The sequence below is a fragment of the Nipponia nippon genome, unplaced genomic scaffold (genome assembly GCF_047370975.1).
Source record: "Nipponia nippon isolate SJK-2023a ecotype South Korea unplaced genomic scaffold, ASM4737097v1 scaffold_1, whole genome shotgun sequence".
Taxonomy (NCBI): domain Eukaryota; kingdom Metazoa; phylum Chordata; class Aves; order Pelecaniformes; family Threskiornithidae; genus Nipponia; species Nipponia nippon.
In genome coordinates this window covers 136,416,599-136,436,528 of record NW_028262290.1, presented here as the reverse complement: position 1 = coordinate 136,436,528, position 19,930 = coordinate 136,416,599, and the positions used below count along the sequence as shown (strand labels likewise).

Below are 19,930 nucleotides of genomic sequence, written 5' to 3'. Positions count from 1 at the left end.
CAAATGAACCTCTTGATTTAATGGAATTAGCCATGCGGTTGAAATTGAGCCAAACACTTCTGTTTGGCCTAACATGTTGAGGTTGATTCTAGTAAGAGAATGAGAGATGAGAATCAAATCTGGTTCTCCTGCATGACATAAATCTGCACAAATTGTTAGGTACCATTAGTAAAAGATAGCATTAATGATAATAGCATCCGTATGTCACTGTAGTAATCCTTCTTTTCATGTACTTCTATCTGATGACCACAACAGGTTTGCACTGAATGACTTCACAAGAAATTCCTTATGTAGCAAACCTTAAATTCTCTAAGTGAAAGAAAACAGATTTTTGAAATGTACTCATTCATGTATCTTTCCAATAACCTTACTATAAAAAAGAACATGAATACATGGGCAATGTCCTTCATGTCTTAAGAGAAGTCATTATTGGCTTGTAACATGAACTAAGCTGTTTGCTTTTTTATTTTGATTGTAATTTGCAATGTGTCAAAACTTAAAAACACACAAACCCATACTGCTTTCGCTATGAGAATACTATATGTGCAAGTGTGCTTTTTAGAACCCTTTTCCTTTGTTTTGTTTTAAGAATTATTTTCTCTGGCTCCTTTTCTTCTCAGGTCTATCAAAAATATTATGTCCAAACTCAGCTATAAAAAGATTGCAAAAAATTAATAAAAAATCTATTGTGGTTCTTTTAGTTCTGTCAGTTGAGGGGACATGGAGGATAAACTTCAAAGAAAAATTGATGACTGATTTTAAAATTCAGTTAATCTATTAAATATTTAAAAATAAGAAAAGCAGAAAATTAAAGATCAAAATGGAGAAACATCTAACTTTTTACGTCATCGAGCAGATATATTAATGCAATTTACCTCTGTTATGAATTATGCACAAAAAATGCCTTCAACTTATGACAGAATAATATTAAGCGTTTGAATAACAGCTTTACAACAATAAGATTTATTTTATCACTTGTCTGGGTTCAGTATAAGGTTTCTATCTTTATCATTAGCTAATGCATAATTTCTGTATATGCTAATGAAAATTTCTTAAGCTACTTGTTAAAAAAATAATTATGTGCATCCCAATCCTGTACATAAGAGTGAGTGTGAGTTATCTACTGAATCAGTAAAAATGATGGAAAGGACTTAAATGTGGTAGGTACTTCAGTATCTGTTGCACTAAGTTTTTCATTGAAGTGCGTTTTTAAAATAATTTGTAGTAGTAATAAATTTATAAAACTTTTTTAAAAATACAAACATATTTTAGCACTCTATAATGACAGATAGAAATGGCTAACTAAAAACAGATAAGTCATAGCATGCAACATTTGTTTTTTCTAGGGGGAAAATACTAAGCATTTATTTTCCTTCTTAGAATCTGAAAGAAGACCACATCTCACAAATGCTTTGCATGCTGCTGTGAATCACAGACAAAACAAATTACTCAAATATCAGAATGGAAAAGTGGGGATTTAGTTTTCATTCTTTGAATTTCCTGATGGACAAATTCAAAACAAAGGTGCCCTATACACTGGCTTATAGAATATGTTCAAGTCTTAATGTGTTTTAGTGTGTTGCTAAATAAATGCTATTTTATATTATCCCAATTCTTTAGAAAGCTTTTTTTTCCCAATTTAAAATGTAGGGGGACACATTTGTGGGGTTCTTTTTCCTCATCTTCAACCAATTTAAAGAGAAAGTCTTTGCTTTTATAGCACCTTCCATTTTCAGAGACCAAATCATTAAGAAACGCAAATTAATTTAACCTCAGAACACACTTTAAGAGCTACAGAGAAATGGAGAAATGAAAGATCAGATTTTTAGAAATTAAGTGATATTTTCCATCATTAGCACGTGGCATATTTATAGTCAATTTAGATAGTGTGTTGATCCAAGAACCTGATTATTCATACAATTTGGTTATGTGGTAGTCACACTGGTTCAAAGGGGTGTTGGGTAGCATTATGAGAAGGAAATCCATTGAGAGTTACTACATATGAAGAATCTGCATGTGGTTTCAGGAGACTGAACTTCAAATTTTGGAGATTGGTGTAATATTCAGGGAACTGTTGCAAAATGTTTACACCGTTCTTATGCTCTTCCTTAAATTTCCACTTCAGACAGAATCAGAGATTGGACTATGTGGCAAAGATGGAATAAAAAGTCCTCACATTTTAACCACTCCTTTCATTAAATCTTAACTCTAACACTGTTCTTCCTCCCTCACATTTTATATGTGTAGCAAGATGATGATACAGAACTCTTGCTTTGCACCGGTTGCAGTCTGAATTGTACCTTTCCAATTACAAGGATGCTTCCTGAATTTAGGATGGTTTTGTGTCTGCACAAGAAAAAAAAGCGTGTTACAAGATCTAAAAGTTTTACTTATCCAGACAAGGCAAACTCTCAGAACCCTCTTATTCAGTAATCTTGTCCGCAAGTATCGTACTTGCAAAAGATGGCTGGCCATTGACTAAACTGTGTATGGCAGTTTCAAATATATTTCACAGCAGACACCTAGTGAAAAACTCTTCACCTGGATGATTTTCAAAAAGTAGGCTGGGCAAAATTTGTAATTTATTCTAAACACTGAACTTCATCAATTTGTGAGGTCGTTCTGTAATGTTTTCCATAATTTCTGCACATTTGTCTCCGTTACTTTGGAGTTGTTTCTGATATTAAAGAACTGAAGTTGTTTTAGAAAAAGGTGTGCTTTAAATTAAAAGGATCTACAGTACTGAGGTTATTATATTGTGACAGCACCTCTGCATCTTCTCAGTGCCTCTTCTAATTTTATTCTAGGTCTATCAACAGTGAATAGGAAAAGCTGTCCTATGGCTGTATGCTTAGATTTATAGCCAAAGTATGAATTTGTTAGAAGCCTCTGACACCTTTGTCAGAAGTGCTATAATGAGAATTCTCTCAAGGCAATGATTAGCAGAACCCCCCCAGATTTACAGCTCAGTTGGTTTCTTCTGTTTGAAATCACGAAGCTAAGAATTTTCACACTCTCATTGCCAGAGGATGAGCTATATAAAGTGTCAATGTCCCTTTAATGGCCAGCCCTGTCTACAACCTGTGAGGCAGCAACAGAGACTTGGTAATTTTCAAGTGCAGGGAGGAAATGATGCAGGGAGAGAGGTGAGTTGTCCTACTTAATCAGTGTTAGACTTGAACTATATAAGATATTAATATCTCACCTTCCTCCAAATCCCAGAGCGGAACTAAAAAGCAAATTCACTCAAATTATTCAGCATGCTAGAATACTCAGTGCTCTATGACATTAAAAGTAAAGCTCTTCGCTTTTGCCTTGTGCATTTTTATGTGTGAATATATATGTATGTACACACACACATCAATAAAGGTTGCCTGCTGCCTTTGTCTTTTGATTTTAGGTACCACAAGAACATTATAGAGATTCAGTAAACGAATCATGCTGATTCATTTCCTGGAGGGATGAAGTCACTAAATCTCCTAGTCTTAGGTTGTGGTGTTGGTTCTGTTCATTAACTATTGACTTAAGATTTGAAGTGGGAATTGCTCCTCTGCCATCATAATGATAAAAGAAGTATAAAAACATGAGGGGGTGTGCATTTCATAAAGACTACAAATACTTTAAAAGAAGGAAAATAATAAGGAGAATGGCTGTCTTGGTGCACTGTGGAAAGAGTACAGGAAGAGAAGCAAAGCTGGAAAGGCAGGAAAAGGACCTGATTGCTCTCTAAACTGTTTTTAAAGCTTGTACAAATCAACATCACTGCATAGCAACCTCACATTGGATGATGCAACTAAGTGCTTCAAGATTATGTTTCCATCTAGGAGGACTGTCTTAGAGATCTATATCATGTTTGAGAATAAGCGTCTACTTTATCCTACCTGCACAGCCAGAATTTACTTTGGAGATCCTGGAATGTATCTGAAATGGTTTAAATTACAGTAATTTTGTATTTATGTATTTTAAAAGATAATATTTTTTACTTTATTATTTGAGGCTTATACTCCCACAATACAAACTTTAGCACTGTAAATAATAGAAAGAACCCACAAGCTCTCTTTGTGTACATTTTAGTAAAAAGAGGACTTCAGAATTTGATCCCCACATAATTTTTTCTTGTGAGTTTCCCAGCAGAACAAAAGTAAATTATCCCCACAGTCAAATGGAGAGTCCAACAGTCCAGCCAATGGCTCCTGAGCCAGATGTGTCTGGACTGTTCAGTTATTTCTTCCAAGTCAGGTCGAATGACTGGCAAAAACGTTGCAGTGATATCCATATTTCTCAGAACAGGAGAGGCAAGTCAGAAGGGTGTTGCAGTACAAAGCAGTGAGGTGTCAGCTGCGCACCAGCTTCTTTTTCAACAAGGTGTTGGGATCCAGGGGAGCTCTGTGAACTATTCCCACAGATCCCTTTGCTGGGGCTCCTAGTGGTATGCAAGCTGTTTTGGGTGGCTGTTGTCTTCTGAAAAATGTTGGAATGATGCTCTTCGTGAAGAAGGTTGATCACTCCTTCTCTAACTTATATCATATGGTCAGGAAAAGACAAGTAAATTTTCTTATTTGCTAGCAAGCAGCACACTCATTCTATTACACTCAGAACTACAGAGCTGAAACTTTACCAGTACAGTAAATTGACTTCAACCCAAAGGAAGATGACTGATTGAAACTTACCTGAGCTTTCAGCTGATTTTTCTGACCTTGTGAGATGTCATTTATATACATTATTACCGTTGCAATTACCCTGGGCTCTCACATCCAAGCTTAATTTGATACGTTGTTCACTAAACACTCTTCTAATAGACTCCATGATACACAACTATGTGGGAGTCCCTTTTTCTTTGGATGACTGCAAATATAGGTTGAGCTGTCACTTTGCCTACACTTTAGTTCACTCGACATTTTTTTGTTAAAATACATTGTTTTCTGCTGCTTCTAATGTTACCAAAAAGTACCCATTTGGATTAAAGTTTCCCATAGATGGCATTTGCTACAGGAAGATTTTACCTTGAAGTGCTTCATTTTACATGGTTCTCGGTTGACAGGAGGGAGAGCAAAGGGGATGAGGGAATACATTTGTTTTTTCCCTATTAAAAAATAATAAAAACGACAATAATTTCACTGAAAAGCTAGGGAACATCCCTGCTTTCTGGTAAGGACCTGATATCTCACTCAAGGGCTGTCAGAATCAGGAGGTTTACTTTCATCTGTCCTTGCCCTAAAAAATCAAGTATGGTCAGTAAAGATTTATTTGTAGCCATGTCCTGTCCTCAGAAGCTGAAGTCTACATCCAGCCTGCAGACCCTACACACAGTATATTAACAAAAAAAAAGTATATACAACCACATGTGTAGGTGGAACTGAGTAAGATTTTCCATTGAAACAGTATTTGTGGTTGCTGTGAATGGTCTGGTGCGAGGTACTAAATCAAACACCTTGCACCTGTGCTAGCCATTTCCCGCCTCATATCCAGGCACTGAGGAGAAAGATTCAGTTGATCTTAATCCTACTGTTTCTTTTTTTCCAAGTGCTTGAACATTCTTAAAGGTTTTTGTTTTGTGGGTGTTTCTGTGAGTTGTACGTAATTCTCTTTATGGCCAGCATTGGTTTATAAGATGACCTTATCTTATAAGAGCAAGATAACTCCTAATTTTGGGCAAATGTACACATCGTATACTATTATATGTTCTCACTCAACCAAATGCTCTTTAGCCCCACTTTGGCTATAAAGCTTTGAAGAGAGGCCATAATCCACAATATCAACATAAATGAGCAGCCACACCACTGAGAATACAGAGCAGAGCTGACACTTGAAGATATAGACATGTGTGAAATTAGTAAGTCATCAGTAATTTTAATTATATTTGAAGAAGGTAGCCCTCGTAACCCTTGCTTGTTTGTGATTGTCTCATCTGTGAATTCCATTTGGCTGAAAAACTGTAACTGTAAGAGTATTGACTACAGTTTCGTAAAGCTGTAAGAAAGTTGACTACACATACACATACAAAATTACATACATAAAATCACAGCGCATATGCACACACAAACACGGAGACACAGAAGCAGCTGTAAATTATTTTGATGTTCTGAAGAAATATAAACAATATGCTGACAAAAATACCAAAACTCAAGTAGCTCAACCACAAATGTTATTGAAATATATTTCCTCTGGGTCTTGTAAGAAAATCACCAATAATTTTTAAAAGGCCATTAACTTTAAATTGCTTTCACCTTAAGGCAAGGATTTTATCCATGTCCTTTTTCATTATTATTAATTAAAACTAGAAATGTTTCTGGAGAAAAAATACCTATTCTCCATGAGATTTTTTCCTGTTCTCTGACTTCACGTGAGGCTTCTGAGCAGCGATCACTGTTGGTTTCTTCATAGCATTGTCTGGTCATTTGCAACAAGCTCAGACTTTATCAAGCCATGCAGAAATTTGCTGGTTTGGAAGTGTGTTTTGGGAAATGAGTAGATACAGACAGACATGCTGGTGTTACTCATATTACTGTGTTTTCAAAGAATCCTCTTGCCTTCCCTCTGAGTCTAGGGAATGAGATTATGCTGTTCACTCACACTGAGTAACACAGTAATGCGTAAAGGTCATTTGGGAGCTCTATAGGTCCCATTCAACATGTGGGAGGCTATTGGAATATCTCTCTGTATTTACTGCAAACAATGGACTCTTTAAATGCCACATGAAGGATTATCTTCTTGCTGTTTTTTCTTCTTCATTCATTTTACTTACACTCTGCATGAGATTGTGGATTTGATGCAGCACCAGTGAAGCAGTGGCAGTTTTTATGCATGGTTTATTGAATGGTCAGTTTTTTATGCATGGTTTATTGAATGATCAGTATGTTTATGTGTGGTTTATTGAATGGTCAGTTTTCCATATTCCAATGTTTGCATTTCAAGTACTACTGAGTGACTAAACTTATATTCTGACAGACTATTTGTTTTTAGTAGCACATTGACTCAACAATTCTGTCATTCACCTGTCTCTTATGCACATATGGGAACAAATTCACAGTGTAATCAGACTTTGAGAGCTTATTCCTCTTGTACATCAATATTTTGAGCTTATCGCGTTCCAAACAGTGCTTTTTGAACTGTATTGTGTATTTCATTGTGATACGGTTTTTATATGACTTTTCCTTATTTCTAATGTAACAGTTTTCTGTCTGTGGTCTGTAGATACCTCCAGACAAGAGGTCTGTAAAACATTACTAAGGAATAGTTTATTGTCAGTAGGTTTACATTTGCTACCACAAGGGTCCAGAGCTCTAGTGAGAATTTTTCTTGAGCCCTTAAACAGAAAAAGGCTAAAACCTCTCTAATCATTTGTATATCAAGAAAAGACTACTTACTTACATTTACTAGTGTGTTTGTATCCTTTTTTTGTAATTTATCCATATTTGTAAGTCAGAGAGAGAAAAATTCATTTCACCAAATAGAGGTAAAAATATCTGAACTTTTTATTTAGTGAGCAGAGAGAAATAGGCATTGCAGGGTGTAGTTGTGATCGTAAAGATAATGTCTAAGAGAGAAACTAACTGGAAAAAATAGGTCTAGAAAACATGTTTTCTTTTACTTAGACTGGAAGATAAATTTTTCTTTTAGTTCACTGTAGTTTTGATGATTTTCTTAAAGTTTCCATAAAAGTAAGTTGAAACACGTTTCAGTGCAAACATTTTAGAAAGATTCATTTAGAAACTGTTTAGTTAGCAAATCAGTGAATCCAAGATTTCATAAACCTTTTTGGCTGGCGTCCAACTTCAGTTTTTTATTTGGATGAACAATTTGTCCCCACTCGTGCTCTTGTAGCTCCTGTGAAACTCAGTTCAGAATGTGAAGGCCAGTAGCAGAACAACTATAAAGATCATTACATTGGGATGACATATGTTGTCATATGACATCAAGCTGTTGCACATCTGTACAATTCTTTTCCCTTCAAATCAGTTCTGAATCTGTTCTAGGGAATGCATAACAATATTATGGTCTAAAATTTGGCATACTGTGTAGAAATCACAGCCAAATATGCTGCCATTCAGCCAAGAACCATGGCCATATTTTCATGTCTCATTCAACATTTGCCTTTGGTAGCACGATTCCTAATACTGGAGATAGCTAGACTATGTACTGCTGCAGACAGTGATAGAACTATTTTGTTTTATACGAGGAGAAACATTTGACACACTTGTAAGTATTAGGTATGGTTTACAGAAACTTCATACTTTTGTAATCTCAGTGGGGTTTATTTTTCATTGGTATAAATTATCACTTAATTGACCTTCTATTCCATCTTTGTCTGCTGTAAGGCCATAGATAATTTTCTGTTGATGAATATTTTGCTAGGCTGCTTTTTCTTCTTGGTTTGCTATCTATCTTTTGCCCTGGTTAAGTACAGACCACTGTATAAATAACACTAAGATAGCATTCCAGTAACAATTTTTGTCCTAGATTAAAACACAAATGTTCTGGGTAGCAGCATAAATCTCTGAATATAGAAAACAGACGAGAACCTATAAGAGTGCAGGGTAAACCCTTTTACTGTGAAAAATAAGATGCAAAGTTGTACTCGATATGCTAAGTCCTTACTTTTCATGGCATGTGAGGAATGTCTCCATGATTTGTCAAATACATATGGGGTGATTTGGAAAAAGGCCATCTGCCCTGTTCTATAACATGAATAAAGACGGCTGTTGCACTCAACAACACACATGACTAAAAGAATTTGACCCCCCTGAGATCCACTTGGAAATGTGATTGCAAGAAAATTGGATTGCTTTGCTGATATTCATCACTGTAGAGAAAATGTGGTGAAAGGACGATCAAAAGTGAGACCAAGATAAGATAACAGTAGAATGGAAAAGAAAGAAAACATGTTTTTATTTAGCTAGGTTCTCGCTGTGTGTTGCATTTTGTAAAATCGTTCACTGTACTTGTTTATGGGGTGGTTCAGGCCCATTACACGTAACCATGCATTGTGGATGTAGGGAGGCCAAACCCCAAGGGGGTGCCACCAGCTCTATTCCACTGTGACTCTGTTCCACTCAATTCTTCCTTGAGGTCTGTAGTATCGTGTCTGCTTTCTTCTGTAACTCACACAATGTGCTTGTGCCATTTCTCTTTCTTTCTTTCTGTCTTTCTATGAAGTGTATCAGAGGGCTGTGACCATATTCTCCCTCAAATTGGGAGAATTCTGTACTCCAAAGAGTGCAGAATTGTAATTTTGTTCACATCTTTAACACACTAGGTGCTCTAAAAAGGATTAAAAAGACTAATGGATTAAGAAGACCACTCTGATTCAGACAGTTGTATGTATTGGGATGGTGTCTGAAGTCCATTGTTCTTCCTATACCAGTCCATCTCTTTAGAGGTCATATTAGTTGAGAGGCAACTCGTATAAAAATGCTAATCTTTCAATTTTTCTAAGGGTTCCTTCTGCAGAGGAGGGAAAGGCACTTGGGCCCTTTGTCTATAACTGTACTAGTAAACTGAACATGCCAGGGTGTACTCTCTGTCGCAGAAGGCAGATGGTATGGTACAGCCCACATTTACATTAGTAAACTTTTGAGAGTGTCCTTCTGCCAACAGCAGGTTAGGTAGCAAAGATAAGGGAAAAGAATGTGTCCCACAGGTTTTTCTGCCTGCTCATCTACATGTTTGGCTGTCATACATGCCTTGCTCCCTTTTGTCTTCCTGATGAATATCACTCTGTTATGCCTTCAGGTATATAAGAAAAAGCCTGATGACCTATGCCTTCAGATTTGTAGTCTCTGTCTAACAAATTGCCGTTATATGTTTGCAGCTGCTACCAATCCATTTCAGGATGTTCACCCACCTGAAGCCCTGCTTCTTATAGCAGGCAGCTTTTGATAGCTTCTCAGGACCATGCTGGGGACCTTTTCCTGCAACCTGCAGCTAGAAGAGCTGATAGTCTTCACACCATGTAGGTCAGGTGCCTAGTTCTGGTCATGAACTATGTAGAGAAAGGGGGTCTTGATGGCGTGCAGACATTTCAGCTCAAGTCAATAGCAGGAAGCAGAGCTCACGTGTTGGTCCTGGAAAGGAGGCTGAAGCCAAGCTTCATGTTACAGGGGAGATTGTGCTCTTACATGCACAAGGTGCTGAACCTTTGGATGGATCCCAGTTTCCCTTTCCACACAACCCAGCACCTGCCATCCAGCACCAAAGTACCATATTCTACAAGCCCATCACCGTAGAGAAGATGGTTGCCATCTCTGTAGCCTTGCTATTATGGACTCTTACTGGTCAGTAGGCAACAGGTTTAGGGTTGGCAAGTCTACAGCAGGTAGAGTTATGTTGGAGTCACACCAATAAACAGACCGTACAGTGAGAAGCCGTATTCACCAAGTGTTGATGGTGCCTCATGGGCCAGGAACCACCACAATATAGATCCTGATTCTCTCCTATCATTGTTGCTTGCACAGTGTTTGCAAAACTGTGCTGCTGTCTCAGAGCTCTCTGGGTTTTGCTTGTCTCTAAGTCCCCTGTCTGTACCACATACTGCCAATCTACTTCTAGCAGGTACCCACAGCTCCTCCTCTTTCTTCCAGTTACTGCACTTTAAACTCTTACTGTCTGCCTTTTAGCAGTTTTCCACAGCTCCTGTTCTGTCTCTCGATATACCTACTATGCCTCTCGATGACATCTCTCCATTTTCTCCCTCCAGACTTGAGAGAGATGGATTTTTACAAAGTACTTTCCCTCATCACATAAACTCACAAAATCAAAGCTCTCACCATCCATACTTCTTACAGGTGCCATACTGACATACAGCAGCCAATAGTCTTAGTGACTTCTTTTTACAAAACTATAACACAAATCTGAATTATGTGCAAGCTTTATTTATATAAACATTATATCTAAATATATAAAAAAAACTTTGAGAAGGACTGGGTGTGTATCCTCCTGGCCCTTGTACCTGGCAAGAGCAGACCAGTGATCAACTGGATGTCTGCTCAGCAGCACATAGTTGCTTCTGCCAGGCTAGATGCCAGAGGTCTGCTGAGATGCTCATGCAGTGGGGCTTGTCTCTGCACTGACCTTCAGATTCAAAAATGCTTCAGTCAGACAAGGAGAGTTGGAGGCATAACTGTAGCATCAGTGTGCCTCTGACTGGGTTGTGGAGTGTGAGAGGTATGGTGGAAACCTGCTCCAATTATGCTGAACTAATGGCCTTTTTAGTGTCATGCTCTGAGTAAGGCAGCTTTAACTTTTAAATTTACTCCTGTCTGTGGTAGTGGCTGTGTGGTAGTCTCCAACCACAAACTCAGCATAAGTAGTGGAGATGATTCAGAGTCAGATCCTTCTCTTGTCTTCCCCAGCTCGTTTTGGGTGATAGTAAACATACCTCTTTCCTGGATGAGACACCTTGATCCTCACTGTCTGAGTGAGGTTGTCTTGAAAAATTAGAGGTCTCAGAAGTGGGACATTTTTAATATCACAGTGTCATGCCTTCTACATTGCTGGGGAGCTGGCATGAGAGAGTGCAGGTGTGACCCTGGTGGCATAATGCCCAGGGACTATGCCAGAGAAGTATGCCAAAATGGCATGGTTTCATCTCTGCTGCTTTTTGGAAACATTACCTGAGAAATGCCATCTGGGAATTGTTTGGGAAAGCGTAGTTGTGAATCATAAGCATGCCAAAGCCTGTTCCAAAAATTTAATCATATGAGGAATGACCTTTCAGTATCTTGAGCACATGCCCTGGTCGTGTTCAATTTACCAGTACAGATCTAGCTTCTGCTTGAAAAATGTTAGTCTTGTCATTTTTTCTGAGGTTAAATTTCAGCAATCTTATGCAAGTTTTACCCGGGAGAAAGCTACTACTTTATTCCTGGTTTCTGGTGGTAACATTTTTCAAAATAGCATAGGAAAATGCTACATGAAGTAACTGGATTGTTCAAGGGGTTTGCTGTAGGAAGTTACATTGGATTCTTCACTAATGGCCTTAACACAGAGAGTAGCAATGGGACAGGTACAGAATTACTCCTTTCTTTATTAGTATTTCAGTTGCTAAGGAAAAAGACGTATGGGTGAGAACTGAAGATTGGAAAAGCAAGGGTGGTCACTATCTGCTCTGTAATTTTCTTAGAGTTAAATGGTTACTGTCGGTCTACAACAGTCTTAGACACTGTATAGCAGCACTACTCCTAGTTACGAAGTCTGAAAAGAAGATTCTTTCATTGTAGATAGGTTCATATCCACCCAGTCTGTCAGAGTGAGAACACAGTAACTGATTGACAATAAACTTTCTTCTTTATTTAATGATGGTAAATTTTCAGTTGTGCTTTACTTGTAAATAGAAAGATGTGATGCCATTTCTGCCTCTTCCATTGTTAGTTCTGATTGTCTGGATTGATACTGTCTCTATTTCTATATGAGGCTTGTGGAAATGAATTATCAGAGAGTCCTTCACTCCCTTTCCAAGGTCTTCCTGTTGGTCAGCTTCAAGTCTTAAATGTGTTTTGCCTGCCCATCTGGTAGATCGCAGAGAAAATCAATTAAAGCAATTGAAAAACATTTTCCATTTTCATTTTAGAAATATGGTTCATGCCCCTTCAAGGCTTGGGGGAATAAGACATGTACAAAAACATACCAAAGTGAAGATCAAAGCATACCAAAGGATGAGCAAGTGGAGTGCCTAGAAGGCATTGTCTCAGAAAAAAGGATACATTGCTGTGACCACAAACAGCTGAATCGTCTGAAAGCGTGCTAAGCTCTGTGGGCTATTTAGTTTCCTATTAAGTGATCTCATGACAGGTCAAAAGAAGACAAATGACTTCCGATAGACCTCTAGTCACAGTGCTGTAGCTAATCTTGTGATAAGGTTAGTGTCGCTACAGACGCATCTCACTACTCCAGATAATGTCATTCAGTAAGTTATATATTAGAAAGTATAGGTTAGGTGTGCACGTTCACTCTGGTCAGCCTCTGGATGAGTGCTTTGAAAGATTCCAATTTCACTCATTGACAGAATGCTGGGGAGGTCATTAAAAAACGTGGGCTGTGTGAAAGTAGCAGAGAGTTTTTAATATAACCTTATTAATATCAAACCTTGAGAGAGAGAGGAGTGTTTATCATGTCCAAAATGCTTCCAGCCACAAAATGTGGAAGGGAAAGGCAGGCCTTGGGAGTAAGTAGCTACCACCTGCCTCTATAGACAGGCTGCCGGCAAGGTCACCTTGGCTGATGAAATGGACTGTTCAGCCATCCTTGTGACAGAGTCAGGTAATATCGCTATGTATTAATAGGTTACATTTTTATCATGTAGAGAGCCATTCAAAGCTTGCTTTGGGTCTGAATTTCTGATATAAAAATAAACAGACAAATAGTGGCAATTGCTTTATTTTTGTAGGGTTTTTTTGTAGTTATGAAGTGTGTCAAATTTATGGAAAATTTTGTATTAGCTTATGAAATTTTTTTTTATATGCTGCACTCAAATTTGACAGTCTTTCTCTGAAGAGCTTGTTTTTATTTTGGTTTGAGTTTAGGCTATCAGAAATTTGATACTGTGTGATACTGACTGCAAAATATTTCAAAGTTTATCAGTAGCTTAGTTGAGTTTGTAAACAATTATGATGGAAGATGGATGGCAGATTTTTAGTTCTTTATCCATTCAATCATTTGAATGTCTTTCTAGTATGTGCCAAATGAATTGCATGTTATTGGCTTGATATAAAACTTATGTTAAGTTCTTTTGCAAGATCTGGTTCAGAGAAAACTATAATGGTCTTATTTTCTTTAAAAATGATAAATTGCATATAGATAATAATAACAATATAAGTTGGTTTTATCTTCTGTTCTTTTCTCTCTTAGAAAAAGCTATGCTATGTAATTCAGATGCCCCAGTATATATATATAGAGTGTATTAATTTTATCTGAGAATCCAAACATTCCTTCCTTTATCACTGTGCTTTTGGAAGCTACAGACCCAAAGAACATCACATAAGATGATGATATGATAACCTCACATAAGATCACCTTGTTTGTAGTGTAGTTTTTAGGATGCTTGTACTGAGAAAACTGCAATTTCAAAATATTGTAGGTCACTGAAAAGATGATTTTGTGAATTTTTCTCAAAACATTACTGTGGAGTGCACGGGTGACAGTGCTTCCACTCTACAAATGTGTGTGAGCTTTCAGATATTCTCGGTCTGTGTTGTGCTTAGCCTTAGATTTTTTGACAGGAAAAATCAGAGAAAGTGACTGTAGTTCAGTCGCTAGGACTTGGCCTACCGAAGGAAATGCATCTTGACATTACTTACGGAAATATATAGTGGCTACAAACAGGGGTTACAGAGAGAACACCATTATGGAAGAGTATAAACTACAAAGCACTCCCCTAGTATATGAGAAGCTGAAGTTTAAGTTTGTCATCTCTGATAGTGATCTGGCAATTAAACTGATATTTTAAAGTCACTGTCTCACTTGTTATCTGGCTTTACCCAGGAATTTCTCCTTGACAAAAATGATATAAGCACTCTTGTGAAAACCGGTAGGATTTCCAAAACACTCGCACAAAAAGGGATGTTCTGTCAGCTTGCATACACAGCTGGTGCCCTTGTTCACTCATTATGTGCATTTCGTAGTTAAAACCAGTAATAACAAGCTATCAGAATTAGTGTCAAGTATTGCACCATCACAGATTTTTGTCTAGTAGCAGTGGTGATGAGCTATAATCCCGTAAACAATGGTATCTGATATCAGGCATTTTCATTATTGCTGGCTACAGCTTTACAGGGAGTGTCATGATGTGCTGTCACTGCTGTCGTGCTGTTGACTGAAACCCATATGTTGTGATATACTTGAGTTCTGGGATGCTTACCAATATAAGCGCTATACTTCAGATTTACCCTGTTTGCCTGAACCCTATGTGAGGCTCTGATCTGCTGCATATCACAGTACATATTCTGAAGCAAACGTTTGCCGAAGCATTTTAAGTTCCTTAAGCATACAGCCATATATAGTCCTGCATCTGTGCTATCCCATCAAAGCAAAGGCATTCCCGAATACCATGCTCTCTGTGTTGTGCTTCACAACAAAATGGTTTCAAAAATATTTAGAGATCATTTTCTTTCTCTGGTAGGGATATTATATGTATGCCAGCAAAAGATCAGAGAGAGGGTGGGGGACTATTCTTTAAATAGTGGTAAAAAGATTTTTCAATAATTCTTAAAACTGTTTCAAAAGCCACTTAGTAAATTCCTTTTTCTAAACCCGTGACTGACCTCCCAAGTGCATATACTCAGAAAAGATGGTCTGGCTGACCTACAAATATTATGCTGTTGTACTTATAAATGGTATCTGGTAAAAGAGCAAATAATTACTGAATGCTGGTATCTAGCACTATTTCTGTAGTTCTATTAAAACAGAGCCAGAGATCATTCCCTGATATACATAGCGCTTGGCCCTGTGTTTCTTCCAGGCCTCAGCAGGCCAAGACAAAATTATAATTGTGTGTGCATTTGAGTGGAAGGAGTCATTTTAAAGTGTCAATAGCATGAAATAATGTGAGGACTGTGTGAAACTCAGAATATGTGTTGTATGCTGTGGGATGTGACATGCAGGCGTATGGGGATGTTTAAGATATTAAATCCTACTGGCATACTGCTGGAGGATTATGCAGAGAGAAAGGAGCCCAAACTTGGTCTTTCCTCTTCTATATTGACTACTGGGAATGGTCTTTAGCATGTGCAGTCCCAGCTGTGCCTGGGCGTTGTCCAGGGAGAAAGCTTGTTGAGACAGGCCAGTGCGATGCAGGAAAGCAGGCTACTTACAGAGCTCTTGGCATTGAGAGGGCTCTGATGATCCAACTTGTCCCCCTGGCCTTTTGTTTTCTGTAGTGTCATAGATGTATTATGAGAGACCAGTTTTCTTCTATAGTGAAAATGTAATGATATACCTAGAAGAAGCCTGATATTTTAACTGTGGATATGATGCTATATCTGCTCAGCTGGGATGATCTAGCATCCTAACGTGCCATGCAGAAATGTTCAAGGTAACCCTTTCTCTGGGTGCCATGTTAGCCTAGGTGGTGTGATGCACTGACTGCATTGCCTATTTTTGTAGTAGTTGCACAACACTGCACTGGGCCACATAAGCACTACAAAATGCCCAATGAAAAGGAAAAAATGCCTTTTCCCCTCTCTTGTACTGTCCTTCCATAAGTTGCTCCAGTGTTTCTTTGCAAGGTCTAGTTTCTCCCACAGAGGATTTCTCCTCAGACTGTGGCCGTGCCACCCTGCTGGGGGCTGTTTCTGCTTAGACTAATCCAGCAAAGAGACCATAAGTCCCACAGTTACAACTATGGTTTCTCTGACTGATAGATTGAACATTGACCTTTTAATGTGAGACTGGGCCAAAGAATCTTAACTGCAAAGAGTGCATTGTGACATTTTAAAAAGTAAATGTCAAACATGGAAGTAATGGAACATACACAGTGCTGTCACAGAAGACAGAAGATGATTTAAGGCCTCATATTAATTTATCAAGGACAGGTGACACCTCAGTGGTACCAATGAGGTACCTAGGCTACTTGAATTCCTACAGAGTAGAAGAACTGGGAAATTAATCTAGTACTCATCCAATGATAATACCAAAGCTTTTCTACTGGAAGCCAAGTGTAAAGCTGTAGTTCTTGTACTGTACATTTGTCACAGAAAATTTTGTGTATACGGAGGGTCTAAGAAGTTTTCAATTGTATTAAAACACAATCATTTATGAAAATAAGAATACAGCAATGCCCCATAGTGCTTTAGTTTTCAAATACCGTTGTCTAATTTAACCTAGGAGATTGTGGTTATACCTTAAAGAACATAAGGTGTATTAAGCAAAACCAATTACAAAATTATCAACTAGATTTATAGATTCTCTTTCTTTGCTCTTTTCACATACTCTTTAATATTTCTGTGTTTTCTGGGCATCATTCTAATATGACAGATATTCTTGAAAGAAAAATTCAGCAACATGCTGGTATTTGTTCACTAATTTGACAGGCAAACGCTTTGCCAGTATAGCATCATATTTATGCAATAGATGGTAAAAAGCTAGCAGTAAAATAAATTCTTATCAGTAGCATAAAGAAGTAGTATGTGTGGAGTTACTCTGTTTTCTGTTAAAGGGCACGCTCCTCTACACATTTCAAAACAGCATGGGAGTTGAATCACAGGTGCATATATTCCTGTGATTTTTCTACATTTAAGTTCAAAACCATCGCATTCTTCCTTTGGTGTTTACTGAGTTATACCTATCAGCCAGGTGGACTCAGCAGTTTAGGATACTCTACTGTTTCTTAACCCTTTTGCATATTTAAATGATTTGAAGCTTTCCACAGTATCAATTTATTCCATCTAAGTGAAATGAGATGGTGTCTCACCATTCTGAATTATGGAGATAATATTTAGGCTCAGACTACTACCCTGTTATTTTCAACAAGTTTCTAATTTAAATAACATCACTAGTTATGAAATGTTATATTTTTGAGGCTTATGTAAATACAGAACCAGTTCTCTATTTTTGTATTGACATGCAAGTGTAAGTATTGACTTATTATCAAGTCACACAGTTTTACTGAAGCTTAATAATCAAAACTGCTTTTAACCAACTAAGATTTACAGAAGCATATTATGTTAGGAAGACAGGAGAATCAATTAAATATAGCAGGTTTCAACCTACTTTTGTGGGCAAATCTAAGAATAAATTAAAAATTTGAATGGCAGCATTACTTACTTACCTTTATTATTGAAAATCTTTATTTTTAGTTGCTTATAAATTTTTGAAAATCAAGATGCACGTATAAGTTTAACAGGTTAAAATTAGCATGAGTTCTCATCATTTGGAGATTGAGTCTGGAGGTCTCAACAAGCCTTTAAAACTTTTTTATTTCCTGTTTTTCTATTAATTCCCCTTTGTATTGATTAAAATAATGGACGAAGATCTTTTTAAACAAGAAAATCATCATCAGCAGCAGTGAAATTAAGAGCAACAAGTGGAAGAAACAAAGCAAGGTTTAATTTTTCAGCTGATTGGGATGGATCTGGCCTATGCCCTACACAAGTTGTAACATAGGTCTTTCTTTTGGTATTGTGTTACAATTGGAGATGATACCCATATATTGCTTCAGATAAGTAAAATCCGAACAATTCATTAATTAAATAAACTTAAGGATTGAAAGAGGTTGATCTTGAAGTTAGCAAGCTGATCTTGTTGAAGATGTGAGGTTAGCAACTGCTTGAGGGTCGCAACCTGATCTAGTTGAAGTTGTTCCTGCCAATTGCAGGGGGGATGGACTAGATGACCTTTAAAGGTCCCTTCCATCCCAAAGCATTCTATGATTCTATGATCTGCAGTGGTCTCCAGTGAAGTGCATGGCAGGAAGAAGAAAAGCCCCTCTAGTAAACCTGAAAATATCCCGTGAGACCTGCTGCGTAAGTGGAAACAAGTTCAGACAAATTCCCTGTAAGAGTCATAGTAAAGCCTGGATCTGTAGCTTTTGTAATCTCCATGCAGTGGTGCTTTAGGTAGTCTTTAGATAAACAGAACCTGAGGTTAGAATTGCAATGTTGCTATTTTTCCAAAGTGGAAAAGTATGATTTTGAAAGGCTGTTGCTCTTTTATTTTCATATGTGGTCTTTAGATTTCATGCAGGGATAATCTGCTCTTTGATAACTCTAGAACTGAAAAGTACTCAACTGCTTCTCATCTGAGAATTAGCCTTGCTGGCTAAATGGAGACCATGTTGTGCGATTCATGAGAATCTCTCTTATCGAATAAAGAAAGAAAATAATTTTTGATCAAGGCATTGTGTGTTCTTTAAATAACGTGTCTTTCCTGTGGTTTAGAAGCTTTTTCTGTATCTAAGCAGTAAAGGTGGATGACTAATAAGCATTAACAGGGTAGCTAAGAATTATCCATCACTTCCATTCTTTTTCACCCCATTTTCCTGCTTTTTTTAGCCCCAGCCAGCATGATGTGTGCCTTTCTGAATCTTGTGAAGTTTCTGTATCCATATAGTTATTGAACTCAATAGCCTTTCGCACTGTTGGCAAGATGTTCTTGGATGGAGACCTGTGCAGGAAAGAAGGTTAGGAGTCTGAATTGAGTATATTGGAGGTTTATGGGTGAAGAAATGACCTGGACAGTGTGAAAACACACTGAGATATATTCATTCACTTGAAATTAATTTTAAATGGAACGGAGTCATTATTCCCAGGTAGATGCCATGGACAACACAAACTACTTTAAAGCAATCCACAGAGGAACAGAATGCTCTTGTCTGTTCTGTTCAGGTTCAAGCTGGAAGTGATCTGACCCTTTATCCATTATAAAACTCCATTTAAGGCACACTTTCTAGAAGTGATTTTTTTCTTTATAAGTTGGTCTAGGCAGAATATTGACAATTTTTATTATCTTAGTTTTCCTTTAATAGGACTCTCTATGTTATAGTGCCTTGTAAATCAATATATTAAATCTGGAGAAAATCAGGTTCCTTGGGCAGTATCAGAAGTCAGAGGCCTGTTTGTCAGGGTTAATAGTTGAAAAAGCTTTCAAAATGCAGTTCACTAGTATAAAAGAAAAATGGCTATCAGACTACAACACACACAAACCACAGGAATATTGATTCCTCGGGCTTTAATCCTAGGTGGGCCAGCAAAGCAATTTATTTTTACGTCTTTTTTTCCAAATAAAGTGTTTTATCAATAGAGTTTTGCTAAGACTGTAAGAATAAATCTTTCCTATGAGGAAATTCAAGTAATAGGATTAGAATTTGGACCACATAATCTTATACGATTCTTTTTCTTTAAAAGCCTATTTGCGTTAACTAGTTCTAATGGAATGACTATAGGGTGCTCAAAAGTCTGAATCAGGCCAACATGTTAAGTGGGATAGATTTCCCAAGTAG

The 19,930-nt window shown here is 37.4% G+C and overlaps 1 long non-coding RNA gene across 1 annotated transcript in view; it reads left to right on the top strand.

The window, feature by feature from the left end:
• Positions 1 to 19,930, top strand: part of LOC148057633 (uncharacterized) — a 366,117-nt gene that overhangs the window by 196,649 nt on the left and 149,538 nt on the right. The window lies entirely within an intron of this gene.